The sequence below is a fragment of the Pleurodeles waltl genome, chromosome 8, assembly GCF_031143425.1.
Source record: "Pleurodeles waltl isolate 20211129_DDA chromosome 8, aPleWal1.hap1.20221129, whole genome shotgun sequence".
NCBI lineage: Eukaryota > Metazoa > Chordata > Amphibia > Caudata > Salamandridae > Pleurodeles > Pleurodeles waltl.
The window spans coordinates 527,049,818-527,071,405 of record NC_090447.1 but is presented as its reverse complement, the minus strand read 5'-3'; the positions used below and the strand labels follow the sequence as shown (position 1 = coordinate 527,071,405).

Below are 21,588 nucleotides of genomic sequence, written 5' to 3'. Positions count from 1 at the left end.
GGGGGTCTTTCTGGTCATACCTTCTTCATGGCATGAATTGCCTTAAGAATGCTTTTGTATTTGTATCTTTCAATTGCTTACGTTTTGTTCTAATGCCAATTTGTATTTTATTTTTGTGAATAAAAATGAAGCTGGGGATATATGGGCCCACTTTTCCAAAGAACTCTATACCCTTTGCTTTAAAGTCTGGTAAAAGGGACAGAAGCCTTCTACTGCCCAACATGTCTTTCAGCTGGCTGTGGCATTTGTGGGCTGTAGTCGGATCAGCTATATAAAGTTCCCTAAAATACTATCATCATGTGAGCTTCCCGCACACAATTTGTCTTAGTCTGGTAACTACCTATGTATCCAACTTTCTCAGGCCTATACAAAAGATTTGCAGCTAACGATGTGACTCAAGGAACCACTTACTTGCTAGTGTGTTTTTTTTTTTTTTTTTTTTTTTTTTTTTTTTTTTTTTTTCTTCTTTTTCCCTCTGTTGCATGCTAGGCATTTTTGCAATGTGGGTTGAATTATTCCTTAGCCAATGTAACCCATTCTTATAACTGGATATTTTAATGCACATACTCTAGTGTAAACCACTATCACTTTATGTATTTTCTTTGATTAAAAAAAAGTAAATGTTTTGAAATAAAAAAATTTAAAAAAAACTTAAGCGGTGGTAAATTTTACTATTATTACTGTCGCCCTTACACAAAATAAAAAACTGCAACTTAAGGGCCTTTATTGAACCCTTTATAGTGAAAAATGTCAGCCTGTTCTGTTGAATGCCTTTGACCCACTAGGTTACAACGAAAGGCGGTTGGAGATGTATAATGAAAGTAATATCAGATCCTTTGATCTTCTGTCAAAAACAAGAGAACAGGCAAACATATATAGGCCACCTAGCGAATTTGTGGCAACCATCGTACCACAACAGATCTCTTATCAGTTAATACATACAACTTTTATTCAGTATGCAACTTGTGTTTTCCAAAACTAGAGTTCTTCAGTGACTTGAGGTCTCAGTACTGCTGTGTGCACATCACACTTGGGAACATAAGTCATCGAACCAGTGGTACTGGACACCATCAAATTACTATTTTGAAACATTTTTAAATTTTGTCTTAAGCCAGAAAACCTTTTGAAATAAATCAGCTATCCTTTTGTACTAAATCTTTCATGGTTCACAGCTAGTTCATGAAGGATGCCGGTTTCTTCTTCAGGCAGATGCTGAAGGACTTTCTGTTAAGTGAAATAGCCGGATGAATGGGTTTGAATCTGCAGTTTAATTGCATTCTAATCTGCATCCCTATTATTTTTGGTTCTCATCTACTCAAAGATGAGTTGAGATGTTTCGACCAAAACGTGATTAGAGGGAAAGGGTGGGGGGAGAGGGGTGTTATCTTCCCTCCTCCTGCTTTGGAGGTGTGCTAACAATTTTGAGCATATCTTTCTTTTCAACACCACATGTCATTGTCTGTCATCCTACTGTGCACCGCTTAATCTACCACAGTGGAAAATGTGCAAGAAAGAGCTAAAAATAAAATGTTCTTTCATACATCTAGCTTGAGGTAGTCGTAAAAGGAATCTTCTGCTGCACTAATGTAGCTCGCGCCCTGAGATACTTATTCAGGACTTTTTTTGTCAGCCCTATTGTCTGAGAAGATCTTGTGCACATTCTGCCACTTCTGTGAAGGCAAATAAAACAGCCCTACTGTGCTGATATAACAGTTCCCTTTGGAAATCTCTGCAAAAGTTGGAAATGGAACTACAAAGTTCATTCTTGAGTGGGATCAAAGGAGTGATGAAGTCTTAGTAGCAGCAACCACAAGAGTCTGGTTGGGGAACAGCTGGTGAGGGGCTTCAGGAGCTGGGTTGAGCATGGAGACTTTGCTCTGAGTGTCTGAAGTGTCATCTCTGAAGCTGGGGGTATGGAATCAATCCATTTCAGGGTTTATTAAACTTGAAGCCAATGACATCCTAGATTTTACTGTCACTCTGTGCTGTAATATTTCGAAAATTGCTTATGTTTTGAAATGAGCTACCATGGAGAGGTTCAACTTTGCTTCACTCTTAACTATGACATAATAGGTTTGTTTTTCAACTGGAAATCTTGAAGTAGGAATTGAGTTAGTCTTCCAGTTGGTCGAGGATTCTGTCAGTATCCAGGTCTCTATCTGAAGTATGTGTTACAAGAGCAGTACATGATATTCTGTGAAGACGAATCGGCTTTGGAGTACTTTGCCCAAGAAAAATTATGGTATTTTTTTCCTTTTTCAAATTCTAGCATCTTTAATGAGGTGTCCTATGTATTTGTCTTTTTTATATGTAGTCCATGCTCTGTGTGATGGTATCTTAGATATGTGCTTCACAGGTGGGTTCTTTAAAGATTTTGAGGCAATGTGTCACTGTCTGAGATCCTTCTTGGTGATTGATGTACTTGGTTCAGATGATGGCAGGGATACATGCTGCCTTTCCTTGGAGAGTGGTCCTCTGGATACTTTAAGCCAGAGGATGAGGGCTTGTCAACACCTAACATTTTGAAGTTGTATGCTTTGTAGAAAACTGCCTTCTCTTAACTATCAAGTCCGTCCATGAGGTGAGCAAGTAACTGGCATGCCTGTCTTTGACCTCTTAAGTCCTTGACATATCCGGAGAATGACATTCAGAGTTTTCAATGTCTCTTCTTGGTTCTCTGTGTATGAGGGTCCTCGGAGTGGCTTTTAGCTGAACGATCATCTTTTTCTCCCCCCACACTCTACCTTCTGGTTTCTGATATGAATGGACTACCACAAAAACAAATCTTTTAGGTTTCTTTTTCACACCTAATGTACACTTCAAGCAGTGTAGGGGTTCTTCAGAGGAATTGTTGATACAAAAGGAATGACATCCAAAATTACAGTATTAAGACGTTTTTGAAAAGTGCTCTTGCCCCTCAAGATGGTGTTTGAAAGTAGTATTTTCAAAAACGTTCTTGTTTTAAATGTGAAAACTGAGATCAGCTGGAAGAAAAGAAATGAACTAACTGCCAGTGCAGGGGATGAGATGGTGGTCGCTAACTCCCTAGCGGAGCAGTGTCACTTCAGCTTTTGTGAAGCTGCTTATTTACTTATATTCTTTTTTTTTTTTTTTTTCGTTTCATGATGGCTATGCTGCTTTACACTAGGGACTATTTAGTTCAGTGACTTTATGAAATCCTGCCAGTAAAATGTCAAATGTTTTTTATGTGTATTTATTAGAATATGAATATATATAATCTCTCCTGGGCTTGCCTATATCTTTGGCACTGTTTGCCAAATGTACACAACTTTACAAAATTGCATCAAATTTGGCTAGCTTTTGGTATACAGATTATGCCCCACCCCCCCTCACTGCACTAATGTAATTGAACTTGGGCGGATAGGATGATTAAACCCAACTCAAAGAAGCTATGAAAATAAGTTCCATGCCTGTTGGAGCAAGGCAGGTTCCTGCAGGAGCTGGTGGGACTGCGAGGGAGGTCTTGAGCCAACACCCCAACCCCCGTAGTCCCAGATACTCCAAAAAGGGTACACCGTGGTTAAAGTGCTTTTTAAAAAAAGAAAAAAAATATGGGAACACTGATAGTGCATGCAGAGGGTGCTGAGTTAGTGAGCGTTGGGAACCTACTTATTAAATAACATGCTGCTTAAATGAACAATAAATTTAAGGTGTCACTCACTGGGAAATGCACTATAGTACATTATGAAACCGCTGTAAGTTCATGCACTGCAAAGGTCCGTGTGTAACCAGAACCACAGAATTAAGTCTTGGTTGGTGCAGGGGTGAAAAGAGACTTGTGTATTTTTAGTGCTACGAAAGCACTGTGAATATGTAATTAGTTATTTTAAACTTTCATTACACACTACAAGAAACTGCTACAAAATGCTCAATGTTTAAAATGAAATGGCACTTCCAAAATAGATTTTTAGTAATACCCAGAGTGTACATAATGCAGTTTTGTTATTACACCTTGAAGTTTTGAAGGAACAGTAATGTAAGTGCAATATGAATACAATTAAAAGCACGCAGTTCACAGCCCAGAGTAAGTGCCATGATCTCATATAACCGGTAAAGCCCGTCCAGACTACCTCCCAGCAATAGATGTCAAGATTTAATGGTCAGATCATTGATCAAGCCGCTGCTCACTTGACAATGCTCAGATCCACTCCATTCATTGTCATGATCAGTCCCACTCCCACCTTAAACACGAACATAATGCAATGCTGATAATGACATTTAGTGGCAAATCGTTTTAGGCTGCACATAATGCCCCCCACAATGTCCGAGCTCTTTCAAAGTCACCAAGTTAGCAATTCACAACCCAGTTGTTAACTCTTTGCACTACCATTACATAAGAATAACTTTGTCCTCGTATAGTTTCAAGCAATTGGGTCAATTAAAGCCAGGCATGGCTATGCAGCCAACTCCCGTGCACTGCGGTGGTTGGATAAATGTTTAGTAATTACTATAACTTTACGTTAAAACCTTAGAAATTCATCGTGAAAAAAACTTAGGTTACAGTGACGTTCTAGTTAGGTTCTGAATTTACTCCTACAAAACCATAGAAATTCAGCAGTTGGAGTGTTTTCAAGTAACTAACTTGCACCCTTGCCCTGCTAATTCCCCCACATATTAAAACATTCATGACAATTTCTATAACGTCAACAAAATATAAATGAAATTACTACTCAAATTATTGAAGAAAAAAATTGCATGGGAGGGGCTTGAGTTATAGTTATTTGAAACAAGTAACTGCTGAATTTCTATGTTCTGATGGATACAACTACCTGTGGATTCCTCACCTAATGAATATTCCCATTGCGCCAGCATTCAACTGAAATCTTCTTCCTAGCTTCTGCATGTCGATGAGGACGTCCCAATTGCCCACGCGATGCCGTCTGACGTCATTCAGGCAATAAGAGGTCCTCGCCGATGTCAGTTCCCTTTTTTCTGTGCCAATCGAAACGGTCATCTTCGAGGGAGCTACTGTTGCTGTTTGACAGTTAGTGTGTTTTTGGTTATTTTTACTTTGAGACATTACAATATCGCAAAGAAAGTCAGGATTCAAGCCCTGCCGAGAGTGTGGAGGCAAAATGTCTGTAACGGACCCACATTCTGACTGTTTGTGGTGTCTGAGTTCCAACCACGATGTTGACAAGTGCGATTCTTGTCAACACACGAATCTGAAGGCCCTGAAAGAACGTGAGGCCAAACTTTTTTTTCTTGCAAAATCAAAGGAGGAGAAAAGACGTCACCGAAGTCACATCGGCATCATCAGGACTCCTGGCGCCGTCTAATCTCGGTGCCGGTTGAGCAGGGAGAGGTCTTGATCGAGGTCACCTTTGACTCGACGTCAGAAGACTTGGGAAGTTAGTCCCACTGTCTCTCCCCAGCCGACAACGCCATTACCTTCTCTGACTTCGCCCATGTCATCGGTTAATCCTCCTTCAGTGTTCGAGGTTCCACAGCCTCAGGTGTTTTCTCAGTCTATGCAGACGTCGAGGCCGGCGTCTTATGTCGCCTTCGAACCAGGCACCTCAGTACCCGGCTTTCCCGGCCCCTGGAGCTGATAGTACCGCATTCTTGAATGCAATGTTATCCATCTTCCAACAGATGGCTCCAGGTGGTGGACCGGCTGGTCCTTCAGGCCCTTTGGCCTTTAACATGGGTGCTCCGGCTCCACTTCGACCGGCACCCTTTATGCCCTTTCTTCCCCTGGGAAACGTGGGCTCAGCGCCGGTATCTGCTCCTGCGGCTTCGGCGTCTCAGCCAGCGACGCCGACTCTACTACCTCCGACTCCGGAACAGTCTTCACTTCGTCCTGCTCCACGTTCGGTGGCGAAGAAAACCATGGTGCCTTTAGACCCGGCACTGACGAATCTGAAGATCGGCGTCAGGCTTCGATGTCCGCTGACACCGAGGATAGAGGAGAGACTGCATTCGAGGAGGCTTGCTCTTCGCCTCCTTGAAGAACAGGGATACCGGAGACCAGCTTTGGAGGAAGGGGAGATTGAGGACTCTCGTGAGGGTCTCCATGGCTTGGACACTGCTAGTGGCCTGGACACCTCTCCTGAATGGGACTTATCACCTGGGGAGTACACAGAGGAGGCAGCCTCTTTTCATTCAGTCATTAGAAAGGCGGCTGACTTTCTGGACCTCCCTTTGCCAGTCACTGAGACCAAGCCTAATATCTTGATGGAAGTGTTGCATCCTGCCTCTACATCTGCAGAGCCACTTTTGCCTTTCAATGAGCCACTACTGGACCCCATTATGGAAGTCTGGAAGAAGCCGGTGTCGTCTTCGGCCGTGAATAGATCTGTGGCTCGGAGGTATCGGGTGGCACCGGCTGATCCAGGCATCCAACACCTGAAAGCCTGGTGGTTCAGGCTTCGTGCTCAGCTCGATCTGCTCCTGGGTCCTTTCCAGCTGTGCCCTCCGACTCTAAAAAGATGGACATGTCGTCGAAGAAGGTCTTCTCGTCATGTAGCATGGCTTTGAAGTCCACAAATGCTACATGCATCTTAGGGAGATACATTTACGCCCTGATGGATGAGATTAAATCGACGCACACAGAGGTTCCGCAAGAATTATTGACCCTGGTCTCTGATGCTCAGGCAGCAGCAACCCAGGTTATTCAATCTGGGTTGGATACATCTGACTCTGTTGCTAGAGCAATGGGCACTGCAGTGGCTACGAGGAGGCAGTCCTGGCTTCGTAGCTCTGGTTTTTCCCTCTGATGTGCAATCGACCCTCTTGGACCTTCCTTTTGATGATGACAAGCTTTTCGGCGCCAAGACAGGTTCAAGGAGAGTAGGGCCACTGCCAAGTCGTTGGGCTTGCAAGCCACTTCTGCTTCCTCCAGATTTTTTAGGAGGTTTTGGTCGTGGTTCCTCCTCCTTTGGAGGAAAATTCCATCAACCTACCTCTGCTCTCTCCTATAGATCTTTCAGAGGGAGGGGTAGGGTCCGTACCAGGGGAGCCACTCCGCAGCACTCTGCCTCTTCCTCATCCTCTGGAGGGGTGCAGCATGGGAAGCAGCCTTAGGCTTCCGCCAATTCCTTCTCACTCCACTCCTGTAGGGGGAGGTTACCGAATTTTCTCCACAAGTGGGAGGTCATAACATCAGACTCCTGGGTTACCAGCATTGTGAGACAAGGCTATACCCTACCCTTTCGGGAGTTTCCGCCCCCCATCCTGCCCCGTCCTGCCTATTGTTCAGAAAAACACCTCCTGATGATAGAACAGGAGGTTCAAGTCCTCCTTTCAGAGGGCGCGGTGGAGTTGGTTCCAGAGCAGGAAAGGGGTCAGGGTTGTTACTCAAGATACTTCCTGATTCCCAAGAAGGATGGTCGGTTGAGGCCAATCCTGGACCTGAGGATCTTGAATTGGTTTCTCAAACAGGAAAAGTTCAAGATGCTGACCCTAGCTCAGGTGCTTTTGGCGCTGAACAGTGGAGATTGGATGGTGTCTGTCGACTTGCAGGATGCTTACTTTCATCTCCCGATACTCAAGTCGCACAGGAAGTATCTCCGGTTTGTGGTGGGGTTGCAGCACTATCAGTTTGTGGTCCTCCCGTTTGGGCTTACTTCAGCACCTCAAGTCTTCACGAAGGTGATGTCGGTGGTTGCAGCGGAGCTCAGAAGGAAGGGGATAGCAGTATTTCCTTATCTGGACGACTGGTTGATCAAATCCAAGTCTCCGGAGCTCGTGTTGCATCGCCTTCAGTCGACTACTCAGTTGTTGTTCGACCTGGGTTTTTCAGTGAACGTGCCCAAATCTCACCTAGAGTCCTCAGCACCTCCTGTTCATAGGGGCAGTACTGGATACAACATTGAATCGAGCCTTTCCTCTGCTTCAGCGGATTCAGGACATTCAGGCGTTGGTTCCAATGTTTCGAAGTGGATCGGTTATTCAGGTCCTCAGGGTCCTACGCCTGCTCGGCCTGTTTGCTTCTTGCATACTGTTGGTCACTCACACTCCATGGCACATGAGGGCTCTTCAGTGGTGTCTCCGAAAGCAGTGGTCTCAACACAAAGGAGATCTCCAAGGTTCGGTGAGAATCTCCAGAGATGCTGTCACGGATTTGAAATGGTGGATTGCAGATGGCAATCTTATCCGAGGAAGGGCGTTCTTGCAAGCTCAGCCTGTGGCCACAGTAATAACGGATGCTTCCACTCTAGGGTGGGGAGCTCATCTGGGGGACCTGGAGATCAAGGGTCTTTGGTCTCCAGTAGAACAGATGGTTCATATAAATCTGTTAGTTACGGGCTGTACGTCTGGCTCTCAAGGCCTTCCTCCCATCCCTTCGCGGTCCGTCAGTTCAGGTACTGACGGACAATACTACCGCAATGTGGTATATAAACAAACAGGGAGGAGTAGAGTCGTACCTTCTCTGCAGAGAAGCTCTTCGGCTATGGTCCTGGGCAAAGGACCATCAGATTTGCTTGGTAGCAAATCATCTGGCCGGAGTCTTGTACGTGCCGACAGTCTGTCTCCATTTCTCGGCCAATCACGAGTGGCGTCTCCATCCGGATCAAGTCTGTCAAATCTTCCAGATGTGGGGGTTTCCTCAGATAGATCTGTTTGCCACTCGGGAGAACTCGCACTGCCTGTTCTGCAGCCTCCAGTATCCGGGACAAGGAGCATTGGGGGACGTGTTTCAGATGACCTGTTGCGACCAGTTGCTTTATGCGTTTCCCCCCCATACCCTTGATTCCTCGTGTATTGAGGAAAATTCGCCAAGACTGGGCCTAAGTTATCTTAATAGCTCCGGATTGGCTGAGGAGGGTATGGTACACGGACCTTCTCCAACTCTCACTGTGCTCTCCGTCTCCCTCTCAGGGCAGACCTCCTCTCCCAGTCGCAGGGGCAGGTTTTACACCCCCACCTCCAGAGCCTGCACCTTCATGCCTGGAGATTGAACGGGGCAACTTGAGTTCTTTCTATCTCCCGCCTGATGTAGTGGATGTTATCTTAGCGGCCAGGCGACACTCCACTAAATCTATCTACGCTAATAGGTGGTCTAAATTTGTGGTTTGGTGTGGAGAGAGGCAAATTGGTCCCTTACGTGCTCACTTGTCAGATATTTTATCTTTCGCATTGCCTCTGGCACAGAGGGGTTGTGCAGTGGCTACGGTTAAGGGATGCTTGTCTGCTCTATCAGCCTTTCTTTGTCTTCCAGACCAGCCTTCTTTATTCAAATCCCCTGTAGTACTTAGATTCTTGAAAGGTCTTCTTAATAAATTCCCTCCTACTCCTTTCATTATGCCTCAGTGGGATTTAAACTTGGTTCTAACTTTTCTTATGGGGTCCCCTTTTGAGCCTATGCATTCTTGCCCCATAAGATTATTGGTCCTTAAGACGGTTTTTCTGGTGCAATTACTTCTATCTGTAAAACCCCCTTATACAACTTTTTATGGGGATAAGGTGGTGTTGAGGACCAAGGCTGCTTTCCTTCCGGAGGTTGTTTCACCCTTTCATATGGCCCAGGCGATTACTCTTTCCACGTTTTTAGCCTCCGCCTCATCCTTCAAAGGAAGAAGAGACTTCACCGCTTAGATCCAAGGAGAGCGCTAAGCTTTTATATAGATAGAACGAAGGATTTCAGGCTGGAGGATCAGCTCTTCATCGGGTACGTGGGAAAGAGGAGAGGAAAGGCAGTCCACAAGAGAACACTCTCCAGGTGGGTTGTACTTTGCATTAAAATGTCTTTACTCTTTAGCAAAGAAAGAACCCCCTGATGGTATAAGAGCTCATTCCACCAGAGCTAAGTCGGCCTCTTCAGCCTTAGCTAGGGGTGTTCCTGTGGTTGACATCTGCAAGGCTGCAACTTAGTCATCACTTCACACTTTTGCGAAGCATTACTGCTTGGACTCTGAGGTCAGAAGGGATGGCCATTTTGCACGGTCAGTGCTGCAGGATTTCTTGTTTTGACCATTCAGGTACCCACCACCGAGTGCGGTACTGCTTTGGGACTCTACTCATTAGGTGAGGAATCCACAGGTAGTTGTATTCATCAGAAGAACGAGTTACTTTCCTTCGGTAATGACTTTTCTGGTGGATACATTAGCTACCTGTGGATTCCTCAAGAACCTAAATATAATGTCCCTGTAACCTTTGTTTTTATTTATTTTTCAGTGAAATATATATTTTAAGATCAATTGTGAAAGTGCTGTAAAATCCAACACATGGAACAGTACTATTACTTGTTTGACCATCCAATGAAGGTTCCCTCAACCAAACTTCCCCCTGCCCTTTGTTCCTGGAAGAGCTAACCGATAGTCAGGGCAGAATTGCCCCCTCTGCAAGAAGGACCTAGTCTCCCAGTGCACCTCCTACCTTCTGAAGTTTCCAGTCACTGACTTCAGGTGCATTTGAGGGTTTGTCCTCTGCCAGGAAGGCTAAAATATACTGATCTGTGATGTTACTCACTGGTTGCCAAACGTCATGCTGTACTGTCCAAGGCCATGCACATTTTTGTTTCACGCTTGCAAAATGTTTAGGGCCTATTAAGGTTGTATACTTATGTTGAGTGAAAGCCAGTCTTTGGTTTCCATTATGGAGCAGTCGTGTTTTAAAAAAAAAAAAAAAAAAAATTTTTAGGCTTGCCTCCCCAGTCCGTTATCTGTTTCACAGACTTCATCCCGAAGTACTGTTCCCCCTTGCCCTCAGTCAAGAACCCTTCGTAGTAATGTGTAATCTTTCAGCTCTATTAGCAGGGGCCACCCTTTCTCAAGGAAAGCTGCTTTCCAGTCTTCATCTGTCACCGATACAGAAACAAGGCCCTGAGAAGTATACCAGGATGTGCTACTGTCTTTTGAGTCAGTCTAACAGCGATGTCTTATTTACTACTGATTTTGTTTCTTTTTGGCTTTCTCTTGAGTGTCCTTGGTATACTGTCTAGGTAGGCCAAAGAAGCTAGATGAAACCATTCTTTGTTACATGCCACCCACTTCTCCCCACTGGACCTCCATGTCTATAACCATGCTTAAAAGTATTCCTGCCAGCTTATTACTTTACATCTGAGCGATGTGGTGACTACCCAAAAACCCTTGCCTGGTGAAGTTTCTTTGATAGCTAGAGGGTACGTCTCCGCTGTCTTTGACTTAAGTTTTGGCTTTTTTTTTTTTTTTTTTTTTTTTTTTTTTTTTTTTTGTCGATATACCATCTATTTATGGTGGACTATAGGGTTTAACTTTTATCCCCCTTTTCTGCCTGGTTGTCTTGAATTGGGGAGCTTTTCTTTCCCAGTGAGCTGCTGGGAGTACAGGGATGAGGATAGCAATCTAACCTAACAGTCCTTCAGGCTAGTTGCTCTTGAGATGCTCATGGGTTACAGTTGTGTAAAATATTTCTTATGTAGTAGGTGTTTACTCAGTTTGTGGTTCCTTAGAAAACTGAAGTATCTGAACAGGGACAGTAAAATAGTTGGCTTGTAACAAAGGTGCTGCTTGGTGTTGGCTGTGAAAATATCTTGGACATAAGTCCACTGTTTTGCTGTTTCCTTTTGCAAGGGATGCTATATTTTACAGAAGTTCAAAATGATTTTCAGACTCCAAGTGAAGACTTGGCTATAATCATCCTAGAATCCAGATTAAGTGATTCCATAATCTTGAATAAATGGTCCGAATTACTGTCAAATACCGCATCAGGGATAACATTCACCTAGAGCAAAAAACCCTGGGCAGTGTAGGTGATCATGATATAAGTTGACTCCCTGTGAAGACCAAGTGTTTAACCACTGTGACACAAGATGACACAATGGAATTGGAAGGGGGCAGGTCATATGATTCACTGTAACAATGACTTTAACAAAGATCTGTCCAATGCTCAGCTTAGATTTACAGCATATACAGCCGCCCCTTTTCCAGAGTGGCACCCGCTATCCTAGTGCTTTTAGGGGACTACTACTAGTTTGAAATCCAGCCCAACCTAAAGGCATAGTAGCCAAAATTACCATGCTGTAGAAATTGAAAAATAAACTGCAAGTTTTAGTACCTCACCTCCCCTTTCCAGTGTCTGCTTCTCAAAAGATGTGAACATGTGGAGATATCTACCTTCATATATTGCTGATCTTGTCAGCCAAAGATCCTTTGCAGCAAGCTCAGTTGAGTGATCGATTTTTATTTTCACTGATATTTGACCCCATGGTTACAGATTTGAATACTTGTGGGCCACTAAGCTTTACCTCTAGGTGAGGTCGATGGAATGGGCGTGGTTGATTTGGGTAGTTGTCATTGCAGTGCCTAAATGAGTGCTCTCAAATACATAGTTACATTCTGTGCCATGTACTAACCCACTGATTACATGGTTGTCACCTCTTGAAGTGCTGCTACACCCTCGAGCATGTTTGGCAGCATGTGAATGACAAAAGCTGGCAGCCAATCTACAAGTAAAGTACAGAAAGAACACAATGAATATTGAAGGCCTCTCATCCAAGCCAGTCTACATGGGCTTTACTTGTGCCGCTCATCTGAAATTCAGCCCCTCTTCCATATTATACTTTCAACAATTTATATCCTAAGCCTCCAGTGGTCTAGGTACTAGTGACTCTCCTGCCAGAGAATGTTATATTTTTGTAGTTTTCCAGAACTGAATAATCGCTTTTAAATTGCTGTGCATGCATGAGCAATGCATATTTCTGCTATAAAATTCTTGCTTGTGATAGTCTGTTTCCTGGAGAGCAGATTCAGGTGAGAACTAGAAAGTCCTACAGGACAAAATACTGAGGAGTATGAAGGCAGATGGTATGAGTGAAAGATCAGGAGATGGGGTGGGTGGGGGCTAATAATCCATCTGTAGATTAAACAAATCAGTATAATTCCTGATTTGGGTTTACAGGCCGGCGGTTTCTGGTGTGTATCCTGTATGGGTGAAGCAGTTTAACTGGTGTACCAGTGCAACAATACTAGTACTGTCCAAATAGATGGCAAAGCGAATCCAGGGTAGTGATCGCTAGCAATCAGGAATTCGGGAAGGTGAAGATGTTAGACGTTTGGATAAAACCCTCAGTTTTTAATGTTCAGGTAATGGTTTTAATTTTTAAATAAAACTATTTTCGTTAACAGGTAAGTAACGTAGATCGGATCAAACCAGAAGGAGGTAGTACCTTTATAATCCGATATGACTTTTGCTGCAGCACCTTGACACCAGATATTTGATAACATTGGCTCTGTGACCTAAGTTATCCTAGGGACTTTGTTGGGAGCTACTCCACTCTTTCCTCTTTGCTACTTTCCACTCTGTAGTTATGGGCTTGAGCCACAGGTTCATATTGGACTAATTAACAGACGTTATTGCCCTTCAAGTGTAGACAAAGACTTTGATACTCTTAATACCATGAATGTCATTTAGGGGTAACCAGAGGTGTCTGCTGCGACACCTGGCACTGCCTTTGCAACCCGTGGCCTCAGAGGTGACAATCCGTGCCTAGAACACATTGGGCTTCCACCTTCCTTACTTTCTGCCATTATACTAATAGTTAATAATAATCTGTTAATCACTTAGTGTAATAAAAGATGGAGCACACTTAGCTGGAAGGGACCTTTTGTGGCAGCTGTAGTAAGTAAAACATGGTGTTAAATGTATGTTTTATGTGTGCTTGCAAATTAGTGTGTGTGTGAGCGAAAGTGAGTGAGAGCCAGTGACTAGTGAGATTGGGGCCCAGATTTGCTATTTTTGTTGATGAAGTGCAACACTGCACCAGTGTTGCTGCACCGCCTTCTGTCAAAGGGAGAGAGAAAATGTGGCATATCTATTAAAATAGAGGGCATTTTTTCTCATTTTGTGGTGCACTTTTGGCAGCCATTTGCCAATGCGCGCACACACTTGAGCCATAGTGCAAGAGTGTGCATTCTTTGAAGCATTGGTTTTGTACTAGAAATGGATGCCTCTGGTACAAAAACTATGCTTTAAAGGTTTTCCCACTTTGCATATATGCTGCATTGTACAGCGCACGTGCAAAATTGGGAAAAACAAGGAAGAAATTAAAATATTTCTCCTAATTATGCCTTGAAAAAAGGTAGGATTTTTTGGTGGAAATTCCTGCCTACTAATGTTTGCAGATGGGCATTTGCATCAAACGCCTGTGCACTACCTATGGAATGCTCCCCTGATGCAAAGTAGCACAAAGCTTAACGTTGCGTTACTTATGCATAAAATCCAATGCAAAACCTGATTTGCTTTGGAGAGTAAATCCAAACCTAACATGTTTGACCAGGTGGGATTCAGAAAAGTAAAGCAAACCTGACGCAAAGTGTTGGTCAACGTAGGCCTGTGTATCATGAAGTATGAGCAGGACCCCTGGATTTTTTTTTTTTTTTTTTTTTTTGCTATGCTTGTTGAATAATTGTAAGTTTGCCACATAGTCCATTGTCTGCAGATTCTAACAATAACAAATTGTTTCTAGCTCAGGCGGTTCAAAAGTTATGAAAAGTACAGCAACACATTGCAGCACAGTGGAACAACCTTTGCAAAGGTTGTCTGGTCACCTTTGTTGGAAGTAGATATAGTTGGTAGTTAATCTGATACTAATGTGGTACAAGCAATGTCCCAACAGTGTTAACGTGTAAAAATGACAATTATTGAAGTAATACTATCACAAAATTACGCAGCATAATTGGCCTTTTTTTTGCTGCATAATGTACTCAATTTGCCACATAATCCGGCCATTCCCTGCCACATAATTCCAGTGGCATAGAGTATGAGTAAAATTGAGGGGAAATTAAGAGTGAATGCGAGTGAAGGGTATCAGTAATTAAAATATTGGTAGTGGCATGCAAGAACTAATTGAATATAAGGCAACCATGGAAAAATGCTGCTGTACAAGAGTAAATTCTTGACCTGTGGTAACCAATGGCAGAATGCTGGAACTAGCACAACGTAGGTCATTCTTGTATTAAGGAGTGGCATATGGGAGGGTCGCAACCATGCCAAAATTCTGGCCCTGACATAGATGTAATTTTTAACGTAAAGGTAGTATGTGGATGCCAAAAATCGCACAATTGTGGCCCTGGCATTTTGCAATTTTTGATAAAAGGGGGGTACCCATGACAAATTGCTTAGCCTGGGACAATGGAGCTAATTTTAACGAATAGGGGGCACACTTAATTTTTTATTTTTTTATTTTTTACACAAAAGACAATTAGGTGAGCTCCTGGAAGAAATGTCCCGTTTCACTAGCTTGACGCACCATGAAATGATTTTAAATTTTTAATGTTTGCTGTTTCGACGCCTATGGCATTTTAGAAAAGGTATGTGCAAGTTGTGCAATAAAATGCACGCTCAGCTCCTGTTCTTTTCAAATTTTCTTGATGAGAGAAAGCCTATGAAGAGTTTTTGACCTGCTTTTTGCTCAATCACTACAGTTCAGGACAAGTATTTCCCCCAAAACTTACAAACATAAAGCACGCACCATAATATAGGTGGTTAAATAAAATACACATTTGTATGTTATGCTGTTTTACTAGTAGCATAGTTATGCAGGAACTTCAGTGACGTAAGTTAGTCATGTGACATGCATTCCTGGGGGGAAAAAAGTCTGACAATGGTCATATCGCATCCCGTGATGCCAAAATGGTCAGTGTAGTTGATGTCCCTTCCGGCATTTTGGTTAATTGATGTCAATGTTCAACATACCTAAAATGGAGTGCAGTGGGAAAAGTAGCAGCATTTCACCTGAATGGACCCCATCCTTTTGTGGCACTCCCTCTGCCCCTTCTAATCAGGCTACTGGTACACAGGAGCCTATCCTGGTACGGACCTTTCTTTTGGTGAAGGGAAGTCCAATCCGCCAAAGAAAAGTTACTTTTATTTTTATTTTCCTTCTACTTTCTCCAAGGCAGTTGACATTGTTTCTCAAGTAAGACTTCACACCCTTTAGGGAAAACTTACCAATTGGTTGGGGGGGGTGGGGGTGGGGGGTCTACATTTGATTTTGCAGCAACGTAAGAGGCCAGAGAGTAACTTGTTTTATTGCACCCATCATTCTTCTTAATGCAACATATGCCACACTTCAGTCACTTACAAGGCTAGTACATCCCGTCCAATAGCTTCTTGGCATTCATAGTAGCTTCATGCTTTTCATAAATATCTGCAAGGCAGCCACATGATTGCCAAGACACGTTAAAAAACAAAAAAAAAACACTGAATGACACCCATTCCAGCACTGAATAGAGTGGGAATGGACAGTGCTTAAAATCTGTTTCAGTAGGGTGTACCTTATTCAGCTTTCCCAAACATTTAGCTGTGTAATAAAGAGCACACCAGACTTGGCATTATGTAGGTGACCTACACATCATCCGAGGAGAACAATCTGCAAAAGACATTTAATCACCTTCAGATAGACAGGGGAATGTTCATGTCAAACGGGTATAGCCATAGCTTGGGCGACATAATCGAGCATCTCAAGTCTCCTCTTGACTTGCACCCTGGTTTGGAGTAGGATGCTAAGTGATGAGCTGGACAGGTTGATACAAGACGCTGTAGCATCACTCCTGAAGAGTATGTAGAGGGATCACCGGGCCAGTACTCTAAAACTTTATTAATTTTGACACCCAGCAAGTCAGTAGTCAAAAGAAATATTGATCCTGTCCTGAGTCAGTTGTCACTGTTTGAAACTGGAGCAGAAGCTGGGGTTTTAAGTGGAAGCATGCTGACACCTGAAGTCTTTGAAACTGTCCGGTTTCCCAGATGTGCCTCCAACGCTCATCTTCATGCCGTAGAGGCATGGTCTGGGGTGTATTAGTATTTTTTTTTTTTTTGCCCCCTTTCCTAATTTTTCATTGAATGATGAGCACTAAAGGTAGGTGACCGCAGCACGCCCCCCCCCCCCATCACTCCCATAAGTACAAATTGAGGAAGGGTGGAGTGTGACGAGGCTACTTCCTCTGGTTCATTTCTAGTCCTGGGCACTGCAAGGATGACGCCTGAAGTGCCCTGGGTTAATTTTAAGGGGATGCTGCTGTGGAGGCCTTCCTACGAAAGGTGTAAGGCTTCTATGGACTGATGTGGTCAGACCTTAGGCACTGACATCAGTCTGGCAAATGTTTTGCTAACACAGTGCAATAAATTTGTATGGAACGCATACCTGATCATGATTTTGAGCAATGCCTGACCCTTGATTGGTGAGAACCTGCCTGTTAGGTAATGACTTAACTAGAGACAGACTCCCATTGGCAATCGACTTATCTTTATATATTTATTTTTTTTGTCCACACAACCGGCTCATAAATCCTGTATGTCAAATGATATAATTCAGATATATACATTTTTTTTTAATATTTCAAATGTTTGTTACAACGTAGACAATCTCAATACAAACGTTCTTTACAAACCTATGGTGATCACAAGGTGATCAATGAAACAAAACATAGGAACAAACAAATAGGTAATGTATAACCTTTTTTTTTTTTTTGTCCAGAGGCATAAATCTAAAGGCTACCCATATAAAGTCCTGCTTTATGGGTTAGCGTAATACGCCAGTTTGGTTGTCTCTCAGGTTTTGCTATGAGGGTAGCCAGTTGGAGTCTGATTTCTTGTATGGCTTCTGACCCTTTCTTTTTTCAGGGCCTGCAAGTGTTAAGTGTAAGAGTATTAGGAAAAGGGGTCTCCTCTTGCACAAGAAATTGCCAACTTGTTTCTACCTCAGAGGTTGGGAGAATATTTTTGAGGTCATCATCCGCGCTTAATTCTTGATTTTCATCTGGCCGTCCTGAATGAGAATTATGTGCAGACAACTATGTACCCTTTACAGAAGACATTTAAACAATGTGCAAACCCCCTACTTACAACCACCAAAGTAATGTGTAGACAAAATGTTCTTGAATATAAAGTCCGGGTTACTGTGTGTATGGTTGAAAACCACTTTGTACAAATATGAAGTCAGGGTTACAGAGCGGTTTATAACGTGTGGTGGTTTATATACAGGTGGGGGTGATCATGCTGAGAGATCTTTGTGGTGTATCTGAAAGACTGGGTTATAGCTGGTGTTTCAGAGTGCAAACTTGCTACATAGTGTCCAAGGGGACCTACATTACACCCACACAAGTGTAAGAGGCTGCTTGTTTGTCAATAAATTACGCTTACTGCCAAACTGATAACCAAGCTAAGAGCTCAGTTACCCCCTACAAGTTACTTAAGAGGAGAGCCATGAAACTGGTATGGTGTACTCCAAGAGACAAATTCTTGGAACCAACCGAGAAGTGTCCTTCAGATAGTTTGGTGTCACACCATTCAACTCGAATACCTCTGAGGTGAAGAAAAAAATACCTAAAATATTCGAGAATTGTCCAAATTAGATTGCTTTAAAAAAAAATATAGCACTGTTTTTACTAAAAAGAAATAGTAATCTGAGACAGACTGGTTCACTGTAACATGGAAAGGAAAATACAGCACTCCAGCGAAATAGACCTATTGGGTATACCACCGTGACTGGCCATAGACTGGAAACTGCCTGGCATGTGAATCTGCAATTGAAGGGAGTGTAGTCATATACAATGATATATCTATTAAAGAGTTCACAAATTGCAAATCTAAAAGACATTTGTTGTACCCTTTACACATGTAAAGGTTTACATTGGACAAGCCAGCTAGGACGTATGCCACAGAATCAGCCAACACAGGTCAAGGATCAGGTGTAGAAATGTTAGCCCCTCTGGGCCAACACTTCATTGACCTCAAACACAGCCCAACACACGTTACCTTCCTCAGTATTGTATTTTTAGGAATACAATATTGAGGAAGGTAATAGTTGATGACAGGGTGCGTCTGAGACAGGAACCGTTCATGATTATGAAGGTGCGAACAGCTGAAATGGGCCTAAATGAGATGTCCAAAATAGGCAACGTGTAACGCTTCTTTAAGCCTACTGCTCATTTCCTTCAAACGCTTACACCCTCCAAGGGGTGCCCTTTCAATGGACTCTCGTCTGTCACCACGAAAGTGACTACACTCCCCATTTTTGTTCTGTAACGGGGTGCTCTGGCACCCCTCCCAATCAAACTGACCCCTAATATATTATGGGGTATGGTTAACTTGTGTGACACCTTTCCGCCTCATAGAAGTAAGTGAAAAACACTACCCTGGACAAAGCTGTCCTGGTCCAATAGGTGATTGTTCTTGGACCTATTGCTAGTCAACCCACAGTACGCACATGATTCTTTTTCAATTAAAAAAAAAGTAAATAATAATCCAAGAAACCAATTGAATCATTCCGTAATAGTCCAGAACTATATTTTCCATGATGCACACAATACCATCGACAGTCAGGCGAAGGTCTACACACCCACACTTTGAACTTTAAAATAGCGGCCTGCCTCACTACTAACCAGATGCAAGGAGAAGGTTGGTGTGATTCAGACGCCACCATGGATATGAAGGCATCCGAATCAGGAAAGCTGAAAGAATGAGAACTAGCGATCACGTACACCGGTACCAAGCTCTTTCCCACTCTGCTAACCAAAACCTCGAACCATTGTTCACTGTACTCTAAAAACACAGGTGCTAAACTTCCCTCTTCATTTTTTCATTTTGTGTAAGGCATCCTTATTCAACGCCCACACGGAATCCCTGCCGTAAGTGCAATTTATTGACAGTCTTACATATGTGTATCTCTGCATGATCAACACCATACCTGCAAACTCACATCTCATAACGTGCTAAGTAACCCTGACTTTATACTTGAGCAAGGTGGCTTTCCCCTGTATACACAGTAACCCTGACTTTATACTCGAGCACGGTTTAATTGTTTGATGCTTAGAAGGTTGTAAATAACGAGGCGTTTGCATATTGTTTAAATGTCTTCCGTAAAGGGTATATATCACCATTTTTCTCATTCAGGATGTCCAAGTGATAACCAAGAATTAAGCCCTGATAATGAACTCCTAAAGATGCCTCTGTGTGGTTGAAACGCATCAGTGATTTCTTGCACCAGACGTGAAGGAACCACTTCCCAATCCTCTAATAAGCAGCACACTTCCAGGCCCTGAGGGGAAATAATGATCAGAAGCCATATAGGAAATTGTACTCTGTGACTTGCTCCTCTCTTGGCAAAATCTGGGAGACAACTAAACTGGCATATTACGCTAACCCATAAACCAGGACATTATCTGGGTAGTCTGTTGATTCATGCCTCTGGACCAAAATAACTGACTAGTCTGTTTATTGCCATGTTTTGTAAATGTATCTAGTGTTCACTAAGGGTTTGTAAGGAATTTGTTGTATTTTGAGTTTCTTTTTGTGTATGTTGTAACAAGCATTTGAAATATAAAATCAGATTTAAATCATGACCCACACACAGGCTTTAGGAGCTGTTTTCACAAAGTAATCAAGTCAATGGGGGTCTCTCCTGTCTGGAGTTGTCTAATAGATTCCTCCCCCATTCAGGCATTCTAGGATCCAAACCCCCATTGAACATATGACAGGCAATGGGTGCATTTAAAAAAAAAAAAAAGAAACTGGGCTCAGAATAATAGGGAGTGGTGTTCTCTTTTTAATGGTGTAAATGATGGCCTTGCGGCCAGTGATCAAGACCCTTTTGGTGGTCGTAACATGTCTCTTGTCTTCTGTTTGCCGTACTGAATATAAATTAATTTTGTGAAATCCCGATGCAGGAGTGGTTCGCGTTTCTTGCCAGAAGCAGTGAGATTTGGCTTGCGAAAAGTCGAGCGATGGCATCCTGTCCAAGCCTTGGCCCATATGACTGGGCGTCTGCTTTCTGCCATTGACATTTGGATTGTTCTGTGAGGAGACGCCACATGGCATACAGAATTTAGTGAAGCTGCCCCCCCCCCCCCCTCCACTGAAGTGAAGCTGGGAATTGTAAGGACACTGGAGGCAAGGCTCACGGCTAAACATGGGGGTGCTGGGTCTCCGTTAAGTCCATTGCGGGGGGGGGGGTGATATGTATGCAAATCGTAAACTGTTGACATTGTACATGACGGCAATTTGCTGTAAACGTGGTTCAGGGTGTGTGGCACATTAATTGGACAAATCATGACAGATTCTTCTGAAAGGTGATGAGGCTTTACCAGTATTTAAAACAAGTGCCAGTGGTGAAGTGAGCACAAGCACTTCCCATTCAGACCTTAACGCAAGAATTAAACAAAGGCAACCAGCTTGAAGGCCTGCGTAGGAAAGAGGTGAGCAGCTGGTGGGAGGCTACAACCCTTCAGAATTAGCTGGAAGTGAGACTCGTTCCCAGAGGATTTAGGATTTCAATCATACCAACTTCAGCAAATCTAAAACCTCACCTCCTGAAGGAGTAGGCAGACCATACCAATGTATGTTTGAGAATGATGATGCAAATATTGATAAAGAATTCATGGGAAGAACACAAGGAATTGATTGCGCAGATTCAGAGTTTGACAGATGATTTGGGTAAGGAAGCATTTCAAGAGGAGACAAAGTATTAAAATTGGTGGATGAAAGGGTGAACATTTATGAAAAGGAAGTGATAGGAAAAAAATGTAAATTCCAATGTGATGAGACAAGACAGGACTAATTTTAACATTTGCAAGGAAGTTTGACAAACCCCAGCTGGAGTTAATAAAAGAAAACATTAGGGGCAATGGAGAGAAGGCAGGGAGA

At 43.0% G+C, this 21,588-nt stretch overlaps 1 protein-coding gene across 1 annotated transcript in view; it reads left to right on the top strand.

Annotated features, from left to right (window-relative positions):
* The window catches only part of LOC138250109 (ADP/ATP translocase 3), a 56,712-nt gene that overhangs the window by 18,472 nt on the left and 16,652 nt on the right, over positions 1-21,588 (top strand). The gene's annotated exons all lie outside the window — the stretch shown is intronic.